This window comes from Ochlerotatus camptorhynchus, unplaced genomic scaffold, assembly GCF_037179485.1.
Source record: "Ochlerotatus camptorhynchus isolate MF236.1 unplaced genomic scaffold, CSIRO-AGI_Acam_v1.1 ptg000182l, whole genome shotgun sequence".
NCBI classification, from domain to species: domain Eukaryota; kingdom Metazoa; phylum Arthropoda; class Insecta; order Diptera; family Culicidae; genus Ochlerotatus; species Ochlerotatus camptorhynchus.
The window spans coordinates 2,252,059-2,279,139 of record NW_027040672.1 but is presented as its reverse complement, the minus strand read 5'-3'; the positions used below and the strand labels follow the sequence as shown (position 1 = coordinate 2,279,139).

General features: G+C 38.9%; 1 protein-coding gene across 1 annotated transcript in view; it reads left to right on the top strand.

Annotated features, from left to right (window-relative positions):
- The window catches only part of LOC135702019 (uncharacterized), a 101,905-nt gene that overhangs the window by 25,674 nt on the left and 49,150 nt on the right, over window positions 1-27,081 (top strand). Inside the window, exon 3 of the mRNA XM_065222976.1 lies at window positions 21,710-21,741. The gene's annotated coding sequence lies outside the window, so the exon portion shown is untranslated. The remainder of the gene's footprint in view (window positions 1-21,709; window positions 21,742-27,081) is intronic.

Below are 27,081 nucleotides of genomic sequence, written 5' to 3'. Positions count from 1 at the left end.
AAATTTCTATAAAATGAGCATTGAAATTGCACGAATTACCCATAAACATATTACAATTGATCCATAAAACATTCAGTAATAAACCTTAAACTAAAGAAAGTGATCCATAGAAAATGAAGTTTGCACACTTAAAAATATAGGCATGATCCATAAATTAGACGTATATTATTCATGTTTAGGACACTATTTTTTTTTAAATTTTGATCCAGAAAACTTGAAAAATTGCTCCACTGCTTATCTACTTATATTTACTGTCCTGCCCGTGTATTTAAGGTAGATGTGCGAAGCGACGGGCAAGCGTCTAGAATTAGCTTCCAAAAGAAGATTCTATAATAATATTCTTAAGAAGCTTCCTATGGAAGCTTCATTTAGAAACTTTTTAAGAAGCTTATTCTAGACGCTCGCCCATCGTTCTGCTCTTCTGACAAAAAAAAAACACGGGCAGAACAGTAAACCTGAGTAGCTACGCAGTAATGTAGCAATTTTCCAAGTTTATTGATCAAATTAAAAAACATATGTATATAGACCGAGGGGAGCGACTCTAGCTACGATGCAGGAAAAACTGTGTTTTGTTTCGGATAGCTCCGCGCACGCTGAGTAGATAGAAAGAAGATTGATGACGATTCTGAAGATTTCCTGTAAAAAGATGAGGCGCGATGCAAGTAGATGCGAGAAATGAAAGAATATTTTTCGAAGATTCATTCGCTAGTGGTAGATCTGTTGAGCATCTAGAATTGAGATTTGGATGTGTCGTCCCCCTCGATATAGACTTTAATTGGAACACACTAAAAATAAGCACGTCTACCAACAACTGGAACACCTACCCTAGGTATGATCCATAAAATTAACATTTATTTTTCATTTTTTATAGATTATTATAGAAGCTTCTTTTGGAAGCTAATTCTAGACGCTTGACCATTGCTCGCACATCTACCTAAAAACACGGCAGAACAGTAAATCTAAGTAGTTAAGCAGTAATGAAGCAATTTTCCATGGTTTATGAATCAAAATTAATAATACAGTGTCCAAAACGTGAATTATATACGTCTAATTTATGGATCATGACTGTTCGGAATATCGGGATAACCCTGTACCGCCAAACCCAGTGACAACCCTGTGGGAGATTCAGAGAGCTACGGTAACGGTCGCTGTCAGAAATGACAGACGTCAGGTTTGGTTCAACCATAGAGGTAACTCACAGTTCCGTTGAATCAAACCTTTGATAGGTCGGAGTATGAACGAGAAAAAAAGAGGAAAATTCCAATTCCAAACCATCTAAAAAACGTTTTACAGCTAAATTATTTTAATTGACTAAATTTGTTAATATACCTATCGTTTAATTAAATTGTAGTTATTTGTAGTGAACTAGCTACCAACAATCAATACGAAACTAACGATTTTAAATTGGCTCACTACTTGACTTGCCTATTGGTCCCAAGCAAATCGATTAACGTACCCCATTCTAGTCAAAATTCTAGTACTACACAATGTTTGTTTTGATTCGCTTTGAAAGTTTGACAGGTAAAATGAGGGGTTCGTGGATTTTCTCGTGTTTTATAGGGGTGCATCGATAAGCTTGGGACCGAAGATAGTACCAGAGCTTAGCCAAAAAGTTGAGCACATTTCTTCGGGACCTTCTGGTCTTAAAGTTACCTCTATGTATCTACTGAAGTAGGTTAGTTGAGGGTGGAATTCGTGCAAATATTGAATTTAATAACCCTATATTTGCTTAATCTAGATACTACAATTTGATCCTAAAATCTGGTAACCTACAATTTGTTCCTAAACGCTATATACATGATTTACCCTAAGTAACTAGTAAGTAGCTCATTCTACATCGTTTGCGTGCTTATAACTTAAATAATAATTGAATCCCTAAATGCTAAATCTAGCCAAATCTTTGTTGAAAGAGTGACGGAAGATAACTCTCGGTTTGAAAATCTCCCGCTCAGCCTCCTATCGCTTTTCATGAAGGAATTTCTCTTCCTCCAGCGCTTTCTTATTTGCGCTTTTCTCCTGCAGCAACTGGTCTAGAGATTCTTCCAGGCTGACCTCATTAGTACATCCTTTTCCAGATTCGGTTGCGGCATCACTCCTCGCTCTATTATTTCTGCTAGGTGGTTTCTTTGGGACATACTTCTTGGTTCCTTTTGCCACCTTCAGCATATTTGTGCACTTAGAGCACGTCTACGGAACCTCCTTTACAGCTGTTGTCTTACCAGCACAACTATAATGGGTCCAGAAATTGCAGACATCACACTGGACCATATCATCTACGTGGTCATGGCCTTCACAAAGCGTACAGTTTCGATCGCTGTTCTGTTCTTCACTCAACGGTGGTGTTGATTCCTCTGACATTTTGAGGTTATATCCAATGTTGTTCTTCAATAATGTTCGGATTAATGAAAGCAACTTCCTCAGAGCAGTCTCGTTTTGGACAGCTTGAAGCTGAAAAAGATTTTATTATAAGCATTAAGATTGGTTTTGATTTTATATTAGTTTAATAAAACCTATTTCAGCTTCAAGCTGTCCAAAACGAGACTGCTCTGAGGAAGTTGCTTTCATTAATACGAACATGGCTATATTTTTAAGTGCGCAAACATGATTTTTTTATGGATCACTTTCTTTAGTTTAAGGTTCACTGCTGAATGTATTATGGATCAATTGCAATATGTTTATGGGTAATTCGTACAATTTCAATGCTCATTGCTTAGAAATTTAGCAGTACATTTTTACAATTGTGTTGCTGAATTTTACATTAAATATGGATCATATTGATATTTTTTATGGATCATTCACACTTTTCTAAGGATTTTCTCCGAAGTTTTATGGATCATTTGGATGTTTTTTATTGAACGTTTTTCAATTTGTTATGGATCATTTATTTGTTTTTATGTTCAAAAGTATGTTTGCCCTAGAGGAGGTTTGAGTGAGGCTAGTCGATTAAACAAAATTCTTGCTAAAATCAAAAGATTTCTAAGTAAACGATATTCGAAAAGCAAATGGGGACTACAATAGGGATATAATGATAAATTTGGAACCGGTTACCCAGTTAAATTTGTTTTTGCACTCTTTTATTTAGGAGAAAAATCGTGCCCCCTCAAATAGAAACACTATTTTGGCTTTAATTTATGCCTTTAGACAAATTTAATCGGACCCGACAAGACAAAAGGCATTATGTGAAAAATTAAATAACAGTTCGATTCAAAAACAAGATCATTGTCGGCCAGGTAAAAGCAGGACCACATTAGTTGTACTCGGACATGTTCCAGGCATTCTAGGAAAAGTGAGATATGTGAAAGTGATTATTGGCAGTTTCAAACAATACCAGGTTCCAGAAACTCGGCCTTAATATAGATGATACGGGGAACTGATGTTGTTGTTACTTTGAATAAAAACTGGATGAACCAGAAAAATTAAAAAATAATATCCAGACCCAGGAACAATTTGATGCTTAATAAGTGTTGTTCAATCGATTTTAAATCAGCTTTAGTTTGAATTATTCTTGTACATAGACCATGTTAACCTTTGTTGAGCTTTTAAACATCTAAATCTGGTGATTTCAATCAGCCAAAAGCTTATTAGTTATATAGATTATGAGCTTTTTAAGGCATTAAATAACAATCTTTTCCAACCCTTGTTCAGACTTCTCGTTTTATTTAGAAAAAAATAAATAAATAAATAAATAATTGAAGACTGCTTCATATCTTATATATTTTTATGGGACTGCAACAAGGTGCTCACAAACTAATTGGAGATACATATTTATATTGTTACTAGTTGAGTGTGCCCGGCCTTGCTATATTGTACGTAGCCTCCCTCCTATCTAAGGAGCTACCCCCTTTGACCTCCACATGCCAAAATTGGTTCCATTTGCTTGATTAGGTCTTGAGTTATGCAGAAATTTCTGATTCATTTGTATGGGATCCCCCCCCCCTTACAGAGGAGAGAGGGGTCTCGAACTATCATGAGAACCTTTCTCGGCCCAAAAAACCCCTGCATTCAAATTTTCACGCCGATCGTTTCAGTAGTTTCCGAGTCTATAAGGGTCAGACAGACAGAAATTCATTTTTATTTATATAGTTTATTATTAGTCTATAAATTACCTTTGGATTTTGGGATTCGAACCGGCAGTCGCTGATTCACAGGCATTAATCATACCTACTGGACCACTTAAGCATATGTGTGGCAAAAGGTATGATCATTAACTTGAAACACGTAAAATTTAAGATGATAAACAGCAACCGGAAGAGTATTATACAGTAATGCAGAATTGTAAACAACAACTGGTGACTGGTGACAACATTCAGGCAAGTGTAGTTAACACAATGTGGAGACAAGGGCGCGATTTATTTAGATCGTCATGGTGAAGCTGGTTTAGTGCCATAATTGAGTTATATTTTTGGAATTCTGTCTGTAAATTCAGTGTCACAGATTTGAATTGCTGAATGGTTAGAGATCTTCACAATAATTCCTGCTACCCCACTCTTGATCACAACAATATCAAGAGGATTTTATGAAGATTTTCGATAACCTGGAAGTTCCTGGTGAGGTCCTGGTTGATGAAGTACTCAAGGATTATATGTATAATTTGTGACTTAATTTTCTTGGTCTGAAGTTAGAGTGATTTTACTAAATCGTTTTTTAATTTTTTTTCTACCGTATCTCAAGACAGCAAAACAAAATCTTCCTTGCATATTAGATAGAGTTGCACCCTTGGAAAAACAACAGATTGAAAAATGAATAATAAATTAATTACTTAAATTCCTCTAATTTGGCTTTAACGATCATGATGATATGATGATAATTGTCTACCATTCATTGTAACACGGAAACTAAGTTCGATAGCAGTGGGCGCTCCTCACTGTTTGATTTGATCAAGCTTAATAGCCTCTGATTGTCCTCAACATGTCACTGTATGAAGGGCCAAAAATGGTTTTGTTGTATAGATAGATAAATTCACCTATACGCCTCCACGGGATGATAGAGAATCTCCTTCCAGCCACATGATCATATAATTGGTCAAAAACCGAGCCGTTTGACAGAAGGAAACCCCACGAGATGTTCACAACAGGGAGTTGACAATTTCGAAGAGCTCCCATAGGTATGCTGCCGCTACTTCTTCAACCGGTGTTAAAAACAGCACTCTGGCTTTTCGTTCCTCGTATACCCCAACATCCCCGAAATACTGTAGTCTGTAAGACGCAACGGCAGCTCCTCACCGGCCGAATAAACTCGCGTCCAACGCCGAAGTAAAAAACCGAAATCTGCAGCGACCAAAAACAAACGTGTCTACTGGCGGCCATGGCATACTTTGATTGCATTTCTGAAACACAACCTCAACGCACAAACACGACGACGACAACATTTGACAAGCACATTTAGTCCGGGAGGCGGAACGCCAGCACGCAGCAAGCAAGGGAGGAAAAAAATTCACACACAGAGCACGAGTTGAATTGCTATCGTTGAAAGCCAAACGCGAAGTGCGAAGCTTTAGCGATCAAGTCGCAATTTATGGTGAAACATTTTTGAATACTTCATCAACCAGCAGCCAAAATTTTAGAAATCTTACACAAATTGAAAAGTACCAGCTCTTTAAACTTCGATAGAAAGTCAAAAAATCACGATATATAATTTTTAAAGTTCAATACTGTAGTTTGCTAAATTCATAAATGTATATCTATTTCTTTCAGTTTAAACGCTCCATTTAGTAAGTCACCTCCGATATAAAGAGATTATTACTAAACTAGCGTAAAGGACGTAAAATAGCATTGAATCTAGTTCAAAGTTAACAGTCCGCTGTTCGATGGATCTTGTCCAGCTAATCAACTTTGCCCAAGGCAGGACATAAGGCATCAGATTTATCATATCAACAACGTTGCTTATGACAAGAAGCTTCAACTTGGTCATGATCATACGTTATTGTAATAACAACAACTCTGTGGGTCAAATCCGATCAAATCTGTTTGCTATTAAATGGGAATTGTCCATTGAAAATGTATGAGGAAACAAAACTTATATCTTGTCGCGATCTGAAGTTATCAATTGAATAACATTTATCACTCTTTGGTGCAACCTAATGAACTAAACTGTTAACTATTATACGGCTCTACCCAATTTTAACAACTTTTCCTAAGAAAGAAATCTTCTATCTGATCTAAATCACAAGTTATCACTAGAAGAACAATTTCTGTACTAAGGAATCAATTCCAATCTAAACTAATCACTACTAATCACGTTCAATGGCAGAAAACGTTTATCGGGTGGTGATTCCAAGTTATCACTAAAATAATTATATTCCTACACTGGCGTCACCTCGCAAGCCAATTCCCAACTAAACCGTCAAATCAATCTGGTCAGGCTCGTGATTTATCATCAAAAGAAAAATTCTACAAAAATCTTTCTTTCAATCTCTAACCAGTAAGTTCGCAATTCAAATGTTTACTGCAGAACGGGTATCTTTCATTCGTCCATTTTATTTGAACTCTAGTGCCACATAGTGAGTCAATTTCCATCTAAACTGTTTCGTACTGAACGTGTCTCATCCATTTGAACAAATTTGCTGAAGACAGGTAACTTCTATCTGGACTTGATCCTGAGTAATCACTAGAAGAACTATATTTATACTCTAACGCCACCTAGTGAGTCAATTCCCAACAAAAATGTTCACTATTGGAACAACTTTGCCGAAGACAGGACTGTCAACAGCCCTGATTGAGGTGTACGGGAAATTTTTTGATTCAGGGCTTCATGACCTAGTGTCTGACGGCGTGACTCGTTAAGCCGCAATGTGCTGCAGAGTGATGGTGAGGGTTCGATTCCCACGATACACTCTTTTTATGTGAAAATTTTCTCCTGAACTTGACAACATTTTGAAACCCTGTAAATAAGTAGATATGAACTTTATTTTTTCCGCTGTTCAGGACATATATCCACTGCGAACTGTTATGATATACCTCGTGTCTTTAATTAAGTGCATGTAGTAATACTCCATCACTATTGAGAAATGATTAAATCTTAGGTTTTGATACAGTTGTCATTCTTGCCTTTATCGCAAGAATCCGACTGTTATTGTAAGGTCCTTCTCTTTATACCCTTCGAAGTGTTGGAACAGCGATAATGACTATGCATCAGAATCCTAGTGATGACCACTTCAAACTAGAGAACAGCGAATAAAAGATTATAGGGCATTCAAGTCAAATGTAACAAATATATAAAATGTTAGTATCCTCTTATAAACAGGAAATCCAAACTTTGCCTGACGAATAAACTTATAATATTTAAACAAGTTTTTGGACCGGCCATGCTTTATGCTGTGTGTTGTTGCACAACCAGGAAAAAGCACTTCAAACGTGAAGTAATGAAATTGGGTTGATTGCGGAATGCTTAAATAAAACAGCAAAAAAGGTTATCTTTCATTTAATTCCATTTAATTAATTTTGGTAACCATGACAGATACGTATTTCGACTACAATGTGCAGTCTTCATCAGTGTCGTTCCCACTGAAGACTTATTAAAAACCTAACCCCTTTTAAGTACTCATCCCCCTTCACATTTTTACCTAGCAGAAGTCGTATCTGCAACCAATTGATCTGTCGCATATTTAAGTGCAGTGGGTAGAAACAAATTCTGATCAGATTGCAGTATTGCTATCTCCTGAAAAATAATACGACAATATTTTAATAAAATGAAACCATCTTGAATAGGACTAGCACTATGGCTCGGTATATTGTAAGGAGATTAATTAGAACATATGAAAATCAATCAGGAATCATCGCTAACATATCCTCAGTAACGTTTGACCTCAAACTTTAATTCTTTCGAATAACAACAATACACAACGAAAGCGGTAAGTCATGCAAGGTGTTGCTAGTTCTTGTGAAAAATATCGTCATGTTGCCAGTTATTTTATTTTCTCTCTCTTATAGGGCTCTAGTTCTTACTGGGCTTTGGTGGTAGATCTTAATGCCAGTAACGCACAACGAAAAGGTAATCTACCAGGCGTTACTGGGCTTGAACTTAGCTGGCAGAGTATGTATAACGCTTGATTTTTAATGTTTTTGTATTAGATGAATTTGTGTAGAGTCAGCCACATATAAACAAATTTAATATGATAACAATGGAAATTATTCGTTTCAAGGAAATTAAATTGTTTTAGCTTTTTTTTTTTAAATACCGTATCTTCTTAAACAGTCAACCAAATAAACCCAATACCATTCCGATAATCGATAAATATTTGAAAATCCAGCACCCAAGAATTCACAGCGGCACTGCTGGTGTAGTGGTAAGCGTGATTACCTCTCACCTCAGCAGGCCTGAGTTCAATGCCAGTCGGCGCCGCCGGGATGTTCTGAGGCATAACATCTCTGATGACACCTTCCTTCGGAAGGGAAGAAAAGCCGTTGGTCCCCGGTTCATGAATTGATGGGTCGATCTGTAGGGTCCAGGTGTGGGAGCTGTCTCCCTAGCGTCGGTAGCATTGGTGCTCAGCACGGAAAACAAGATCAACGGAAAACCAATCAAAGGGAAAAAAAAACAAGAATTCATTCTACATACTTCAAATTGTGCTCGTTTAGCTCGAGAATTTTCTGCATACCATACAATAATAATTGAGAAAAGATAAGTATTGCTAAACTTGTGAATGCATGCATTAAACATTTCCAGCTCTATTCTACTAAGCTTACCGCAAAAGATCGATTTTCCAACGTTGCACAAAATCTCAATGCACATCATCCCAGAGCATGCAGCGCAAAAAAAAGCACCATTCCAATCTTTTTCACCAAAAATAACCAGACAAAACGGGAATGGGTTCGTGTGCAGAAGAATGAGATTTTCACCAACATCACCACCCCATCCATATCAACAACCCCATTGTGGTGGGCCCGGCCATCCATGCCGAGGGGTTGAGTTTGTCCCCCGCTCAAGTTCCCGCACACCCTGAAACACACAACAATCACAGTTGTGTGTGAGTGTATACGAGAATGGATAACGACTGATGCATCTTCCTCCCTCTCCTGCCCAACGAACGAGCAAATAATACACACAATTCTATGTAAACAAAGCCGATTTCACGGAAGAGAAAAGCGAATTTTCCCCTTCTGTTGTGGAAAATACTGCGAGTGGGGATTTCCCCTCCAATCCAAGCAACCCGTTGGACAGTGGGGAAACCGAACAAGAATGGATAATATTGTTCCACACTCCCACAATGCTCCACGCGCGAGAGGAGAGGCGGTCTCTTTTGGCTTTCGGTGGGTTTTGTTGTTTACAATGGGAGCTATTATGTAGGTTTCCCCCTCACATTGGTTCCAAGGGGGGAGAGAACGATGGGCGAGAGCGAGAGCACCGATGGCTTTGCATGTGTTGGGTTTTGAATGGATATACCGAACCTTTCGTTGTCGCCTGCGAGATGGAATACATAAAATTCCCCTCCCGAAACAAGTTGCCTTGGGAAAGAGAGTGTGTGTGAGAGAGAGAGAGAGAGAGAGTAGCGAAATTCATAAACAGAGAGTAGTCATCGCCTGCTGTGATGATGGGAGCGAGAGTGTTCACAAATAAGATTATTCACCTCATTAAAGTGAGAAAAGTTGATTTGAGAGGAAAAATGGGAAAACAGGTGGATAACGAACAATTGCAAGGAATGTATAGCAGTCGTTGCTTGTTTGTATGCTCAGTTAATAGAAAACTAGCAAAGCGGGTTGCATGTGCGCGCTCTCAAGTTTGAGAAAAGCTCACGCCGAGTTTCATCAGCGTTACATGAAAACGAGACACCCCCTGAGGGGGCACCTCGACCACGCCGACCCACTTGCCATCGTTGTTCGATTGCCGGGATGATGATTGCAACATACACATTACCATATAATGCAGAGCGAAGCGAGCTAAACGTGTGTGCCGTTTGGCTTTATTTGCTCTCGTGTCGTGTTGAGTGCGGATACTAGCTAGATGCAACAGACGTGTAGATGTGTGGATGCTGGAAAGGGTTCACGTGGAGCGCGGGCTGAAGGGTACCGAAAGGCTGCTGAACTCTAAACGAGATATGCTGCTCGCGCGCGCGAGGAATGGGAGCATACTTCGAACGAGTCAGCCGGAGGAAAAGAGCTGAATGAAACAGGTGCAAAGAGAGCACCGAAGAAGGAAGTAGAAAAGGGCACATGGCTTGCTGCGATGCTTTGGTGGATGGAGAAATGTGTTCGCAGAGAAGGAAGAAAGAAAACTCAGCAATCTGTGAGTGCATAATGAATGCGTTCTTCCTTGGCAAGGCCGTCTTGGATGGGGTGCTAGATGTACGATGAGGAGGTGCAATCGGATGGGGTGGGTTCTTTTGTTGCTCAAACAAAGGCATTGTGAGCGATTTCAGCGAATATATTTTCGTTGATTGTCTAGTCTAAAAGTTAGAGTTCATCATGTTAATTTTTAACCTATGCTTCCCCGTTATCCATTATCAGTTGAACAGTACAAGAAGAGGGCTGTCAATTCATCTTCCTCACACAACCTGCTACTTCTGCCGTTGCTCTCACCCGTTCCAGCGAGAAGAGGAGACATGATTTGCATCAGCACACAACAAAACAACACAAAAGGACAAAGTATTAAACCTGAACCGAGGAGGACGAGGAAGATCGATTCGCGATATCATTTGCAACCACTCTGCACTCGCACACGTCACATACACAAGAGGAGAAGTATAGAGTTGGGAGTGCCGAGGGGGCAAGCTCATTCCAGCTCCAGAGACTCAGCGCTTTTAATTTTCGCCTGTTTTGAAAAGGAAATAATTTATTTCTTTCGCTGCAACTGCAACCACCGACCGTACGAGTCTGATGCGCTGTGTTCACGTTGCTCACGCGCGCGCCCTGGCCAACAAACGAGGGGTATTCCACTTGCATTTGCTTCGGTTTTTAATTGATTAATGTGTATGTTTACATTATTTATGTAATGCTCGATCTGCTCTCCACTCGAGGCAGCTTGAGGTTTTATCTTGCTGCCAGCGACATCCCTCTCCTGAACGAGGAGTATGGGAGGGGTAACCAGAGGTCTAACATTCCACGGGTACACCTTCACCAGCACCGGAGAGGAAAAGGTCCGTTTGTTGTCCGTTTGTTGCCCTGGCTGGAGATAGAGTGGCGTGTGTTTGTCCAGAATAAAAGATCTCGTTTCTGCACCGTTTTTTCGACTTCTACATGGTGCTGTGAGAAAAGGTCTCTTGGGTTCTTGTTCGACTCCCGCAAGGACGGTTGGGTCCTCACAGACTTGAACTTGAAACAGGTTGTTTGCTTGTTGGTCAAACGTGAGGAGAAGGTTAGCATGCCCTCGTTGTTGTCATGACAATCTCGGCTGTTTTTGTTGTTACGAATCTATCGGATTAACGATTGACTGAGTGGAAGAAAGGTAGGCCTTGTGATGAGTAGTTCTAAATTTCAATATTAATAATTTGAATTATGCAATTAGGAGAATTAATGATGGTATCTTTTGTAGTTTAAAAATATGTCTTATAGTTAATGTTGAAATTTTATTAGTTTTTTTTATAAATTAAAACAAAAATTATTGAACCATTCCTTCAAAGTTAAAAGAGAATTGAGCAAAGCACATTCAGTACGGTCATCAAGACGTACCATTTCCGATATCCCGGTGAGCTCGTAAACCTGAAACATTAAGGAAAGGCAATGGTTAAACATGCATGGTGTTGCACACTTTGTAACAAGCTTCATAAAAAGCAACACATTAACCTACGAGTAGTCCAAGCAGCATTAGCGTACGTCACGAGGATTAAGAGCTACCCATCCATTAATCAAGCACTCTTCACCGATGCTTGCAAATCTTCCTCCTCTTACAATTTGAATACATTATTTCGCTAAATCCTAGATAGAGATATTGCGCAGAAAAACGGCATTTTCCTCAGACTTCAAACCTCCTCCTATCCCTTGGCACTATCTCACAATGCTACTGACCACGGCTACGACGAAAGAGAGCTTAAATTACACGGAACGCTCCCTTCCATCCCAACGAACGCATCGAACAAAGCCGGATTCTGGTAAGCGCGAGGGGCGGCACTTTTCCTGCTTTCTTGCAGCTTGCCAGAAACGATTATATGCGGAAAAGTTTACCCGCGCCACAAAAGAAAACAACCAGACACCCATTGCAAAGATCCAAGCAGACCACTTTGCTTTATCTATCTCACCGCTGCTGCTGCTGCTGCGTGTCTCCAATTTCTTAATCCAAGCAAGCCAGGCTTAGCATGGGGGAGCTCACTTTCCCCACTCACGCACGATCACGCAACACACATCGTAGCAGGCTGGCAAATTCCTTATCACAGCATCGGAGGCACACGTGAGTGAGTGCACAACAAGGATGGTGCAAGGGCCAGCCCAGTGAGTAGGATGAAAAATGAGTTAATAAACGTACGCATGGAATAAAGAAGGCAAAAATCTCGAATAATAATAATTACACCTCACATTGTTATCATTAATGTACACTTGTTTTTGAAATTGGCTATGTGTGAACGGTGAATAGTTCGCATCCCGCGAGCACCGTTTGCTTGGCGCTTTTGCGATCGTCTACCTTTTCTTACCACACTGCGTTTGGACGAGGGCTCTGCGCTCGCTGGAAGCCAGTTTTCCATTCTCCCTCTTGGTTGATAATAGTTACAAGCGGTTTTCTATTAACGCAGAAGCATACGCGGTTTCTGCCCGCAGGCTAGTGAGATCCGAGTCGGAATAAATACTCATTTGAAGATTTTTTTTTGAAAATTGTCATGTCAAAAAAAATTTCATCAAAGCTTTGGTTTAGCTTTTGATGTGGTCTTCATAATTTTTTAATTTTTATTTTCTACTGTTTATGACACTCGTTGTTATCTACAATCACTCTCGGGATACACACTACTGCTGCTAAGAGACAGCAAGTAGGTACGACTCGAATAGGAAACTGCTTCATCGTCACCATCAGGCAGAGCCTGCTGGGATCCACTACTAAAGCTGTTGTAGCTTCTGCCACAGCCTCCTATTGCTGCTGCTGCTGCCGCCACCGTTGCTATTATTGCCTACCATTGGATATTGTTACCGCGGAGATGCTCTATTCCACTTTGGTCATGGCACACTGTGAGCGCGCGGAACGCAGCGAGGCTCCGCGAGTTGCTGCATATCCTATTTATTATAACTGCTATTATTCGCAATCGCTTCGCATGCATGCATGCATGCGAACTTGTACAATAACCTGACAGCCTGCTCGGCTGCATTTGGACCCGCAGTTGATCGCACTGTGTGAATGAGAGAAGAGGCTCAATATAAGGGTAACACTTATCACACCCTCCCCTCGTCATGGGGTTCCTTTCCCCTTTTCTTTAAGCGATGCTCACAATAATGAATGTGAGAGGGGCGGGCGAGGAAAAGTTGTTTTTCGCTGCCTTCCTTACTATCTCTCTAGTCCAGCGTGTTCGTGCATGTACAGTAAAATTTATTGTTTCTTCATCATTTGTTATAACAATGTACCGAAGTGACTTTTCCAGCTTCTTCTTCTTCTTCTTCACGCCAACCGGCCGGAGAAGGGACTTTTCCACACCAGCATCAATCTCTTCCTGATTTCTATGTTATTATGCTTTGCCTTTTGCTTCGTCTGCACTGCAGTCGGTAAACTCTGGATCACTGGGTGGAAATTAGCCTCCTCCGATGCGTCGTCGCCATGGTTTCTAATCTACAGCCAAAGGAAGGAGGAGGAGCAGGAGAAAGGGTCATGTTGTAGTGCTGCGCGATCATTTATAATTGTAAAAGTACGTATGCAATGCGTTCGAAAGGAGTCCGGTTTTTCCTCTTGCCATTTTCAGTGCACATTCGTTTGCATTATCAGTAGAGATGCTTAGAAAAATATTTTAATTATTTTAGTTTCTTTATTATGCGAATAGAGAGCAGAAAAACGTACTGAAACGAGTTATTTTTATTTATCCGTAGCCTGCTAGGACGAGTTTTATCATTCGATTTTTGCATAGCTTTGTCACGTCTCCTTGGTGACCGGGGCTTTTGTAATCGTGGCGACCGAGATGTTCAAATGCTAGGCCTAGATCTTGCGGTTGAAATTACACACAAAACAGAAAATAGTGAGTTCATTTTTCCCTCCTATCTTCAGCGTTTGCGATGCGGTTCATAATGTGTATTTAAATGGCCTCAGTAATTTCCACCTTATTGGCTTCGGGAGTCACTCCGCTGCTGCAAGATGACGGTTAATGAAAAACTAGTTTCTTCTTATCCATTGCTCCTTTCGTCCATCGGTTAGTAGTGTCGTTAAAATATAAATTAAATGAATGAAGCCTAACATTTTTTTTCTTTTCAGTTGAAATTGTTATTGCTGCTAATTAATGCGAGGAGTTGAGTGGTTATTTCAAAATTATCAGTTTTCTGTGTGTCTGTGTATCTTTGACTAGTCCGTTGCTACAGCAACCACGGCAATCACAGTAGGCTTCATTGGGGTTCGTGACACTGTTTAAAGTTGCCTCTGGAAGTATGCGGAGGTCAGTTTGTATCTTGAATCTGGAAAAATCCACGGAAATGCCACCTGCTGCCGGTTGGTAGTGCGCTGGGTAGGCACTACTATTTCAAAATGTCTTAATCTTTTCCGGTTTGGTGAGTTGGTAATTGATTTGTTCACTAGAAGTGCGTTTAAATTTTCTCATGCAGGGAGCAAAATTGTTTTACACTCTTATCTGGATGCAAGTTTCAGGTCAATTTGTTTGAGTAAAATCTTCAATTTATTTGATTTTGATGGAATCAGCACCCCAGAGTTTTTGGTATGAAGTTATTTTTATTTTTTATGAGCGTAGTTAATGATTAGGTTCACTAAACTGGGAGAGGTGAAATTTTCTGACAGTTTTTCACAAAATAAATGCAAAATCTATAACTTATTATTAGCATATACAGATTCTGTAATGTGGATTATGGACACCTAAGAGTTTTCACTGGTGCAGCAAAGCGAAGGGTAGTTGAGATCAACCCCTTCCCCCCAGAGTCAACTTTTACATATACCGCAATTTTTAGTCTTGACCAATAAATGAATTATAAAAAAAAAACTTTACATTTTTTCCTATGCACACAATGTGAATCAATTGTGGCATTTTAGGCTATAGAACACATTTCGTTCAATCCTTTTGTATGAAAATAGCTATAAAAATATGCCCCCGATGAAAAAAAAATCAGTAATCTAGATTTTTTGTATTTATTTTACTGTAACACCGTGGTATGATTTAAGCCGAAAGGAAATGACTTTGAATATCCGTTTATATTTTTTGGCTCATAAGTTTTAGTTTTTTCATAAGTTACAAAATGTTTAATTGTGAATTTCTGCATAACAATGCTTCTCCTCCGACTCCTCTTAACGTATTTTTTACGACTAGTTCAAGAGGTTGGATCATAGGCGTAGGTAGAGGGGGCAGGGAGGTCAACTGCCCTCATTAAACCCAGCAACATAAAGGCTTTCGGTGAAATGGCATTCGGTCAAATTTTCAATAGATTTTTTTTAGCCCCTCCCTAGCTCGAAACCTGGCTACGCCCTTGGGTTGGATGAAACTTCATGAGTTCTTGAATTTCTTTTCTGGATTTTTTTCATTAATTTTTTATTTCATCTGACTTTCCTCTGGAGTTTCTATCAAGTAGCTCCGGATGTTTCTCCTGATTTTATATCAAAAATTCTTCAGACATCCTCCGGAAGTATTTTTTTAACTTCCTCCGGATGATTTATGCAAATTATCACCCTGAGGGTTTCTTGAGTCTACTTTCAGAATTTTCTTCTGGCTTTTCTTGGAATTTTCCCCGGAACTTCCTTTCATCTCTCGTCGGAAGCTTGTTCCAAATTAATTTTGATGCTTTTCACGACTTTCGGTGGATGGTTTTTCTGACTTGCCCAGGAAGTTTCATATGATTTCCACCTTAAAATTCCTGCAACTACGCCTGAAAGTTTTTTTTGGTTTCCCCCAGAAGTACTTCTGGCTTTCTCCTGAAGTTTCTTTCGACATATTCTGGGATTTTCTTTCCAGATTTGTGCAGAAATTTTGTTCTGAACGTCTCCGAACGATTCTAACGATTTCTCAAGGAAGCTCATTCCGAATTTCCTCAGAAGTCAAGCTGACATGCCCCGGAAAAGACAGCTGACTTCTTCTGGATATTTCTATACACTTTCCCTGAATGTTCGAATTTGCCTGGACTTTTCCTGGATGATTATCTCCCATCAGCTTCAGGTCAGCTCTTTGGAAGTTTCCTTCAACTTTTTTCGGAAGTTTTTCCAGACTTCCCAGGAAGTTCTTTCCAACCTCTCCAAAAAGTTTCCATGTCAATTAATAGTTCTATACAAAATAAAATTTCCAGGAATGATTTCCTGGCCGGTGTGGGCTGTATTTATTTATTTATTTTGGTCTCAAATGTTTACAAAACTAGACAGAGATTTAAAAATAAAATGGAGGGTCGGTGTTTGAGTTTATTTTTTCCTGGGACGCGATTGCTTTCTGCTTACTGTCTCCCTCGCAAGAAACTTTCTTCTTTCTTCGGTTTTCCTTTCTTCCCTGCATTGTTACTGGTTCAACAGCTCCTTTCGGCTCGCTTGACCTACTTTTCAACTCTTCAGCCTTCGGGGTCATCTCGTCGATTGTCATCACTTCTTCAATTGCTTTCACACCTTCGGCTACCATACAAGCGTACGAGCTACTATTCAAACGGCTACCAGATCGATATTCGCAGTTATCTTAATCCTACTTTCGTCCTTCGCCCTGTTGTTGCTTCTCTAGCTGCTTCCAAGCCATCCGGATGGGACAGGAATTCATCTGGTGCCCCTCCAGCGTACACAAAAAACATATGTTTTTGTTTCCTTGGTCTCCTTATGAATGAGGACATGCAACGAGCTGGGAATTTCCTTTTTCACCTCCATATATACACCACGTACGCCAGTGTACATGTTGAAGCACAGCTCAGCTAGGATATTTTTCCGGATGACACTCTTTACCAGTGTTGGCTAAAATCAAGATCAGAAAATCAAAATTAGCTATCTTTCAAGATCAATATCACCTAAAATCACAGGCACCAATATCATAAGCATAATCACCACGAAAATCCCCCGTGATTTTCGAACGATATCAGCTGTGATTTTTGATTCCCAAAATCAACCAGCATCAAGCATAGGTTTAGAAGTTATGTTAAATTATAGAGTCGAGACGTTCTGAAATTCAAGTCAGCATTCCGGATGAAATTAAAATGGTGGATTTCAACCCAAGATGGGTTTCAAAAATCCAAGATGGCGGACCAAAATCCAATATAGCGACCTCCTGACAGCGAATATGCATCTTTACCCATGCAATATCCAATATCAAATCAACATCCACCGCCATTTTGGATTTCAAGATGGTGGCCTCTGAACAACGTATTTGTTTGTATGTATGTATATAAAATCCAACTTCCACTGTCCGGCAGTGTTTTTATGGAAGAAAAATGTTTGCAATATAATCTTTTATTATCTTATACTGATCCCATTGCAAACAATTTTAGCCCGGAAGTTGAAAGGTGATATCTCTGTTGAGATTCAGTAACCCATTTCAGAATGGCTGGTCACTCACGTCCATTCCGAGGATACTTTCACTTACAACAAGCGCCGCGTACACGTAGTATCGATATAAAATGAAAATTGGTACTGCGTGTACACTTCCATCTTCCAAGCAAGTCCTGCTTTATAGATGGCACGTATTTAGTAGGATGCATTTCATAGTTTTATATCTAGTTGTAATCACCGCTTATGTATTGTGTCTTTGCTGCTGAATCTTTGTCATCTTGATTCTCGTTGAGTCCTGTTGAATCATCCGCATCTGTAGTGGAATACTCTTCTCTCTCTTTCTCTATCACATTTCAATGTTTTTCGTATCTCTTCTTGAATCCCCGTATTCGATTTCAGTTCATTAAAATTGTTTCAAAAATTGTATAGAAATCCAAATGGAAAAGTATCCCCAGACTCCACCATTGCTCAATATTATCCAAAGCCGTCACCAAACTTCCTTCTCTCATTCTTTGCGAGTATGCGCTATTTTCACTCTTCTTCTAAAATTTCTTAAGGCACTTCACCCAGGTTTTTCAAGCACTCTAGAGGTACTTGTTTTGGCCACGAATCGGTTCCGGAAGATTCCCTCAGAGAAATAACGTTTTCTCCTCGACAAACACAAGCAGCATGCTTTAAAAATTAATTTTTCGGAAGTGGGTCCCCTCGACAGGGACACATTTTAAAAGATTTTTGTCTGAATCACGAACACTTAAAAACACCTTTGAAATCATCACTTACTATTTATATTAGAATATAGAAAATTGCATAAAATCATAAAACTTCATTCGAAAAAAATACAGCTGCAAAAACAAAACACGTCAACTTTTCTCCGCGGCCTACCACGATTCGGCCTCTAAACAACGTATATGCATCTAAACCTATGCAATGTGGGTATCTACAGAATGGGCTCGATGAGTATAAGTGGAATTCTGGATGGCGGACCAAAATCCAATATGGCGGCCTCCGGATTACGAATATGCATCTAAACCCATGCAATATGGGTATCTGGGCTTGATGAGTTGAAGCGAAAAATCAACATTCACCGCCATTTTGGAATGCAAGATAGCGGAACAAAATAAGCAATTTCGCCCATGGTGGGTTTCTCACCTCCATTCCCCAAGCAAAACATGATGGTATTATTAATTTCAACGCCACTCATTATCAAATTGGATTTTTGTTTTGAATTAATATGATTCTCATTAGACATTTGAACAAAGAAATCATCCTTGATCCGAAACCATTAGCCACAATTTTGGAAAATGTAAAATTTAAATTAATACTTGATCTAGAAACATTTGTTTTAAAATAAATAAGATTAAGGGAAAAAATGCTTAGAAAAAATATCAAGATTCTGTAGTAAGTATTTTACACAAAATTTTGGGACTTGGAAGCATTTTCATGACTCTTAAATGTATTAAATTATAGTTAGAAACAATTTGAAATTACAATTTATAGACATTCAGCCATCGAAAAATTAAAGAAAATTTCTAAGATGGATATATTTTCTTTTTTAGATTTACTCTGCGTTTTATCCTGGAGGTTTTTTTTTCTAGCGCATAAATGATTTAACCAGCGGCGCTTGTGGTGTAGTTGTAAGCGTGATTGGCTCCCAGTCGGCGCCAGATGCATCAAATTTCTTCCCTTCGGAAGGGAAGTAAAGCCGTTGGTCCCCGGTCCATGAGTTGATGGATCGATAGGTAGGGTCCAGGTATGGGAGCTGCCTCCTTGCCGTCGGTAGCATTGGTACTCAGTACAAAAAAAAAACAAGATCGAAGAAAAACAAATCAAGGAAAAAAATGTATTTGAATTTCATGCTGAAGAGATATAATTTCCGATTTTTACTGGTGATAAGATGAACGTAAGAATGAGTAAGGGGGAGTAGCATATATCTTAGCGGAAAATAATAATTTGATGCTGTTTTTGATATGACTAAAACGGAAACTCTAGGTTTAAGTGTAGCTTCATCAATCCTCTTAAGCCTCGAACGACACACATTAATCCTAAAAAATATATCATTGCTGTTGTTTGAAGGGAAATGCTCGCCTATGGGAAATCTCGCATAAACTGTTTTTCGTTAGTTTTTAACAGAGGACAGTGTGGTTAAAAAACCTAGAAATCCCTTTCACAGACTCCAAAATTGAGTACCTGACATTGAGCGTTTCTAGGCCAAACATAAAAAAAAATGAATTTCAGACTCATGCTTCTCCAATTTGCATTAAACTTTGCATAATTTTTACCAAATGTAGTAGAAAAAATAAATTTCTTTCAGGAAAAATAGACACGGTTAAAAGGTTTGAGTAATAATCAAGTGGACCCCGTTAATCTGAACCACACTTCGTGCATATTAACGGGGTTCATTTTTAATTTGAACGTCTAGAACCATCAGACCATCAGAAAAGCGAGTTTCTGGTAGCCTTATTTGTCGTTTTGTTTTGATTCTGCGTTCGGTTTTGCATCGTTCCATTTCGCTTTTCTCCATTCCATGTGCTAAATGACGTGTGAGCAATCTTTAGTTTGCACGACGTGCAGATTAGTGGGGTTCAATACAAAAAGTGTCCACATTACCAGGGGTTCATGGTATCAAAAAGTTACCCCCTAACTGTTTGTTGAATGATTTTCATTAAAAACCTTTCAAAAAATGTAAAACAACAATTTTTGGACAAATTTCTGAAGTTTTTTTTTCAATAAATTTGTGTAAAATTAAAAAAAAAAACAAAAAGTTCAAAAATTTTACAAAAGGTTGCTTTTTTATGAATTTTGGAAGTGTCAAATTGGACAATACCTCAGAGGATAGCATATTTTATAATATTTTAAATGAAAAATAATAAAAGAATATTTAAGTTTACCGGCACGAAAATAAAAATTTAGTTTTGGCACGATTTTATTTTTCTAAAAGTACTGGGGAAAATTATCAAAAATCCAAGAAAATCAGTTTCTTCCTAAGATTCTTGACAAAAATTACATGTAATCATATTTTTTCTATCTTATCATGAAAACAAATTGGACTCTCAGCAAAACCGAAAAGTCGATGTTTTGTGGTTTTTTGAGTCCAACTTTATGCCATGTAATTTTTTACCTTATTTTTCTTTAGAAAATGAGAAAAAATGTGATTTTTTTTTAGATTTTTGATATCTTATTTTTAGAAAAATCGAAACGAAATTTTTTGTTTCGGCAAGTTGAACTTCCCCTGAAGGGTGTCAATTTATGTTCTTTAACTTTTCATCACTTTTTAGTGATTTTTACCCAAAACTATTTGATATTTTTCTAAACCGTGTATAGTTTTCCTGAAAAGTAATTATTTTGTTCTACAACTTTTGCTCCGACGTAATTTTGATTGGACGTTTTCAAGTTATGTTTTTTTGAAAAATATCGAATACGCCGAAGAGCTTAAATGTGAATGATAAGCATAACAAACAATTATGTAAAGTTTCATGCAAACCGGAGATGATTGTGTCTGAATTATAGCTCAAATATGAATGATTAACAATAACAAATAATTATGCAAATTTTCATGCTAATTCGAGAAGGTCGAGTCTGAAACACATTTTTTGCATCAATTTGGGCGAAAGTGGGGAAATTTTCTATGGTAACTTGCGCGTAACCATGAAGAAAGAGCTGCTGAATGGGATGGGTTAGAGTAAAAATGCAATTGTCCCTTGATACATGTTCCTCCGGGGGCATTTCGGGGGTTCCGATAGCTGCAAATGCTCTTGGTGCATTTTTCGCTTTGGAATTGATTCTTATTTTTGTGTATTTATACAGAATATAGAGTTTCAATCGGCATTAAAAAAAATCTCATCACAAATGTAGCAAGATAGACATCCCCTCTGGAAAGCCGGAATATCTCCGGTATCGGGGGACATTAGGTATTTCCGTGGCTGCACCATAAAACTATATACATTTTAACATAACATTTGCAAAATTATATTAACAACCTTCCGGCGACCACATTACAGAATCGGTTCATGTTGCGACACATTGCAAATCCTGCCTAATTTTCATGCAAATCTGTAATAGAATCTTACGTTTCCCGGATGGGTGTAGTGGAATTAAATGGAAATTACAAATCCTTCTCTCTTTCATTATAAGACTGATAATTTCTATGTAAAGATATTTTATATGTAAAGATTCTCATGTAATCAGTTTTTTTTCTTTCTTGCAGGATTTGAAGCCAATCTGGATATTTTAAAAAAGGTATGTTTAATTGAGCGGTGACTATAGTTTGTAAAATTAAGCCCAATAACTTTCCGTTTCATTCATGAATTCATTAAAAATAATTCACCTATTAACCGAAAAGACCATATCAACCGATTCTCTCATTATCATCCAATCACTTTTCAAATCACTCAATCATTTGCCATCAGGAAGGACGGCACGGCACAGAATGGTAAAATTGCCGCTCATTGAAATACCTTCCCAAAGCTCCGTCAACAACTTCACTCGCTTTGCTTTGTTGTTAGATAGATTAACCAACTAAAAATCATTCAACTGTCAACTGTCGGCTTGTTAATTTATTTACAAAATAGGCAATGGCAATCTAGCAGGCGGAAGATAAGAGTGAAACGGTACGGCCTTTCCTACCATCAGATGGAAATGCTTACTTGGATAGCGCATCCTAAGATTTGATTGGTCAGCGGACAATCATTGTTGAATAGTTGAAATTATGTTTTTGATTACTGCTACACCCACTATATCAAGGACCTACGCCAATGATCTCAAGACTCCTGGTCTGTGATGGTTCAGGAAGGGAATTCACAACCTATCCACACACAGGAAAAGTAGAGACGCGGGGATCTCAATTCATCCGTCACCCCATCAGACCATAGTTGGTAGCCGTTGTCACCCGTGTGTGGCGGTGCCTTGCTCTGTTCCGCACCGATCGGGCTCCATTTGCATACTATATATTGAACCGTGTAGAAATCCATAATCGCTGGGACAGGGGGTGTTCATAGATTGCAACAAGTGGCGGCTGGCAGATGGGTGCCTGCGGAAGCTTTCTGGGCGGCTTTCTGGGCGGCTCTTTGATGTTTTCTTTTTCGTCTGCGTCTTCCGTTGGATCAAGGGAGCATATCGTTTGATTTCTTGTTCTCGTGCGCGCATATTCTCTCTTTTTTTATATCTGTCCCCAACAAGATTTTTTTTTCGAGTCTTTTGTTCGGTGTTGCGGTTTTTACTCTCTGGGCTGCAACCGATGAATCTTCCACTACCTACGTCACCATCGCATCGATTCGCGAAAAAAGAAAACAAGGCTCCCTCCCCCGGCCTACTGCACCGGGCAGTGGGTGCTGTTTGGCAGCAGATTTTTATTTACTTCAATTAAATTCAATTCAATTATTGAATGATGAATGCATTGTATTGTGTGTTTTTATTATAATTTACCTTTTTGTATAATTGGAAACATGATGTATCAATGTTTTATGGCTATACACATGTCCATTAGGCGGCTGCTATTATTACAAAAAGGGTCTCTGTGTTTTCCCACCCCCTCACTCAAAGCAGGCCGCGACACGGGGCGGCAAATCTCGTGTGTTGTCTCCGGAGCTGTCTTCGCGAGGTGCGGCGGCAAATCTTGTGTTTTTGCTCTTTCCGGCGGCCAGTCGCAAATCGCATATATGAGTGAGTACAAGCACACAAGGCCTACTTGGAGCGTGACTTTCGCCTCTGAAACTGATTTCATGTGTTTGTTTGTTTGTTTACGGTGTAAAGGCGGTTCATTTTTTTGGTATGACAAAGGCTTGAATTATTGTTATCATTTGTTTTTTTCTCTGTGGATTGGGAGCGATTGAAGTGTTGGGGAGGTTATTTCGTTTTCCGCGTGACGTCACGCTGGGGCTAAGCGCTGCTTGAACGATTTAAGAGACAACCAGTCGGCAGTACATTGTTTATTGTCTATCTGACGATGGCGACGACGACGACGACGATGGTCAATGGGATGATATGGAAGGGAGGCGGGTCAATCTACGGGAAAGCTTCTTGAAGTCACAAGAATCGATCCGAGTTGACAATCACCCTCGAACCAAATCCGCAAATCCACGGATGGCGGCGGCTTCCTTTGTGTGTTCTGGAAGTATGGAGGCATTGCTCTGGGGACAATCCTCGCTGTATACAGTGAATGTGAGTGAATGGAGTGAAACGAATTGATTGCACTGCCGCTGTGCAGAAGGCTGAAGAAGTCGCGCAAAAGAATGGAATTGATAGGATTAATTTTTAAACACTTATAATTGCCTATGGGAAACCGATCTGTTTCATGTTTACCGCCAATGCAATGATGATGAGGTCGCTTCGATGTGAGCAGTGCGTTTGATGAGAGTGCTGTTCGTCTGGCGGATAGTTTTCATAATTAGAGAGCTTCCTATTCTGATACTCGGGTCTTATTTTCAGCTTTATAATTGTTTCAATAACCAATTACTATGAGTGCAATTTACATAGCAAATATTTTTTGGGGAAGTGGGTGTAAAATGATCATAGCGGGTAAAATGAAAAATTGACTTTTTTGTGTGTTTGCTAATGAAAACTCCAATCAATTTATCCCACATTCATTTCAATCGAAGTATCTTTTACCCCTTCATTCGTTTACGTTATCAGAATTATGATGATTTAATCGGTAAAAATGTCGTCATTTTGAAACTGTTACTTAAAGGGGTACCTCGAATAACAGAGTCAGTAAAGGTGCGGTATTACCAAGCCGGAGAGCAGGTTAGATTCACGGTTCGGTCGAGGAAATCTTTCCGGTTGGAGATTTTCTCGACTTATCTGAGCAGAGCGTATTGGTGCTACAATAGAAAGTTATCCGTGGAACTAGAATACTAAGTTGAGAGCTGGAGAAAACGCTAGCTACAGAAACGAAAAAAGTTAGAAGAATTAGATGGTTCCCAAATCATTCTTGAGATCAGATGAAAGAAACGTGTCCACACAGTATTATGGATACGATGCGTATCTTTTCTGATTGATTTATATGTAAAGTACACCGGCGCTTGTTGGAACGGTTTTTTTTAAAGGGGTTAGGTCACTGGTAGCGCGTTAAAAAATTGTTTTTTTTTGGGTCTTAAATGATAGTTTAGAGTTTAAAGAATACGGAACAATTAGTTTCATACCCGGGAACACTTTTTTCACAATATTTTGGGGTGGAGACTAGGAGACTATCTGCGCGCTCCCGGCATGAAATTTATCTTTAATCACGTGTTTATCGAAACCATGTTTTTCATGTCGGGCGGAAACGAATTGATTAATCGACTTGATTTTTATTGTAACTAACAATTATATTTGATATTTTTGCCCGAAAATCAGACTACTTTTTTCAAACGCAAGCCATTTTGTCAAAAATCAATATATGTACAAGTATTCACTACTTTAAACATTCTAGTTTAAGTAAAATTTAATCCATTTTGTTCTAGGACTACCCCCAGCTGCAAATCTTTTTCGCCCGCGAACCGCTTCACGCAAGGAATGCCATAACTTAGACAACTGCAGCGCCACCTCGCTTCGCATTTCGAAAACCAAAATTTGGGAAAATGTTATTTAAAATATTTTCTATGAAATGCTGAAAACCGCATTCTTTTAAAGTGTTTCTGTTTCTACACTGGCCTAACCCCTTAAGTTGAATTTTGAGGCTCTCTAGAAAAATAATAAAATAACATAAACCAGAAGTTCTTGCGTGAAATATGAGAGCGGTTTTCCGATGGGTTTCATCTGCGGGTTTTATTTATAATCTCAGCGGAAAAGAGCTTATATACCCACATATGTTCACACAACCATCGACATATCAGTAGCCCCCTTGTGAATAATCGACGAGACGGTTCTATACTGCAACACCATGCGCATTCTTGGTGTCCGGATTGATAGAAAGCTTTCATTCACAGCGCAATTCAACGAGGTTAATTCTAACTGCAATTTAAACTTCTTCCGTACCCTCGACCCCTTTGGATTCAAGAAATGTTTCGTTGTAATTGAATATTTTTATTTGAACTCGAATCATTTCCATGCATTATTTTTGCGGCAAATACCACGCAGTTGGCTGGCCGTTTCGATGTTTGTGTCATATCTCAGATTTGCGGCAAACATCAATATTGAAATGAAAAATGATTGGGCGTTATCTAAGCTAATTATTTTTCAGGATGCTTGCTCGTACTGGCTGCAGTTTTCACTAAATTATATTGGATTAAATTAGATTATTCACTTTTGATTTCCTTGTCTATAAGATGAACTAGGTTTTATAAATCATCTTGGAGTTCAGTATCAAACGATCTACTAGGTCAATCATGGCTGGAACCAGGGCTGGAAAGCACCTCAGAGCGTTAGCAAATCAACTTTGTGCATGCATCTCACAACACTCGACAAAGAGTGTGTGGTTCTCCCATTTACTTCGCACACTCTTTTCCAACTAATCTGTGAGAAAGCGATCCACACAATGAGCGGTACATTCCGTGCGACGCAGGGAGCGAATATAATACAACAAGCGCTAATGTCTTCTTTGAATTATTTGCAAACTTTGCTTACCACGACTGCATGCATAGGAGATGAAGAAGAGCATAACGAAGAAGAATTTTGTCTTTTTACTGGGTTTCCCATTTGCAACCCTAAACTGCGTCGGAGCCGTCGGAGCTGTCGGAGCGACGGCTACACATTGAGCTTTCGTTATTTCTGGATGTGTGTCTGTCTTCTCTTCTCCGCTGCTGTACACTTGCACAGGATGAAAGACAAGCAAACTTTGTGTTTGCTTGATTCTCACTTTGTTTATTTCAGAAATTCAGTTCATTGCGCACATTGAGTGATCAGATGACAGCTCTGGCTGGAACAATCTTCTTAGGCTAATTTATACGATTTTGCGCTTAAATGTACACGAAATATCGTGTAAATGTATGCCAAATCTAGCGTTAATTTTATGTGCGCTATATCTCGCATAAATTTACATATAAATTGGCATACATATACGCGATATTTCGTGTAAATTTAAGGGCAATATCGCATAAATTAGCAATATTATATGCAAGCTTGCAAACGATTTGTACGCTGTTTATGCAAAGTGTAGCTCAAAATTAAACGAAGAGAGATTTTACGCGATAGTTAAAACTCAGATTTTTTCTGTGTATAGACATTTTCCAAGTTTTAGTTGAACTTGAAGGAAGTGGGTACACTACAGAAATTGTTTTTGACGGAATGATTTTAAATCCAACGTGATTAGTAGAATCGTGAACTTTTGATAACATAGACATTTTTTGTAAATGTTTTTTTCAATGACTAATGCAAATGTTTCACTGGTTGGTACATTGTTCCAGTCGTGATCAACCTAGTAGATCAATTGAGTTGAGTTTTGAGAACCTAGAGCATCTGATATCCATGGAAAACGGTTTTAAATTGGGCGCATTTACTTTAGAATTCTGTTTGGACACATTTTCCTGCTAGACACATTGTCACAGTTGATTGAGCGATATAAGTTTGGAGAACTAGCATCGTCTTATGTAGCAAGAAATTTGATCATAATTGATGCCAAAAAATATGAATTTGATTTTTTGACTAAAGACATTGTGTAAATAT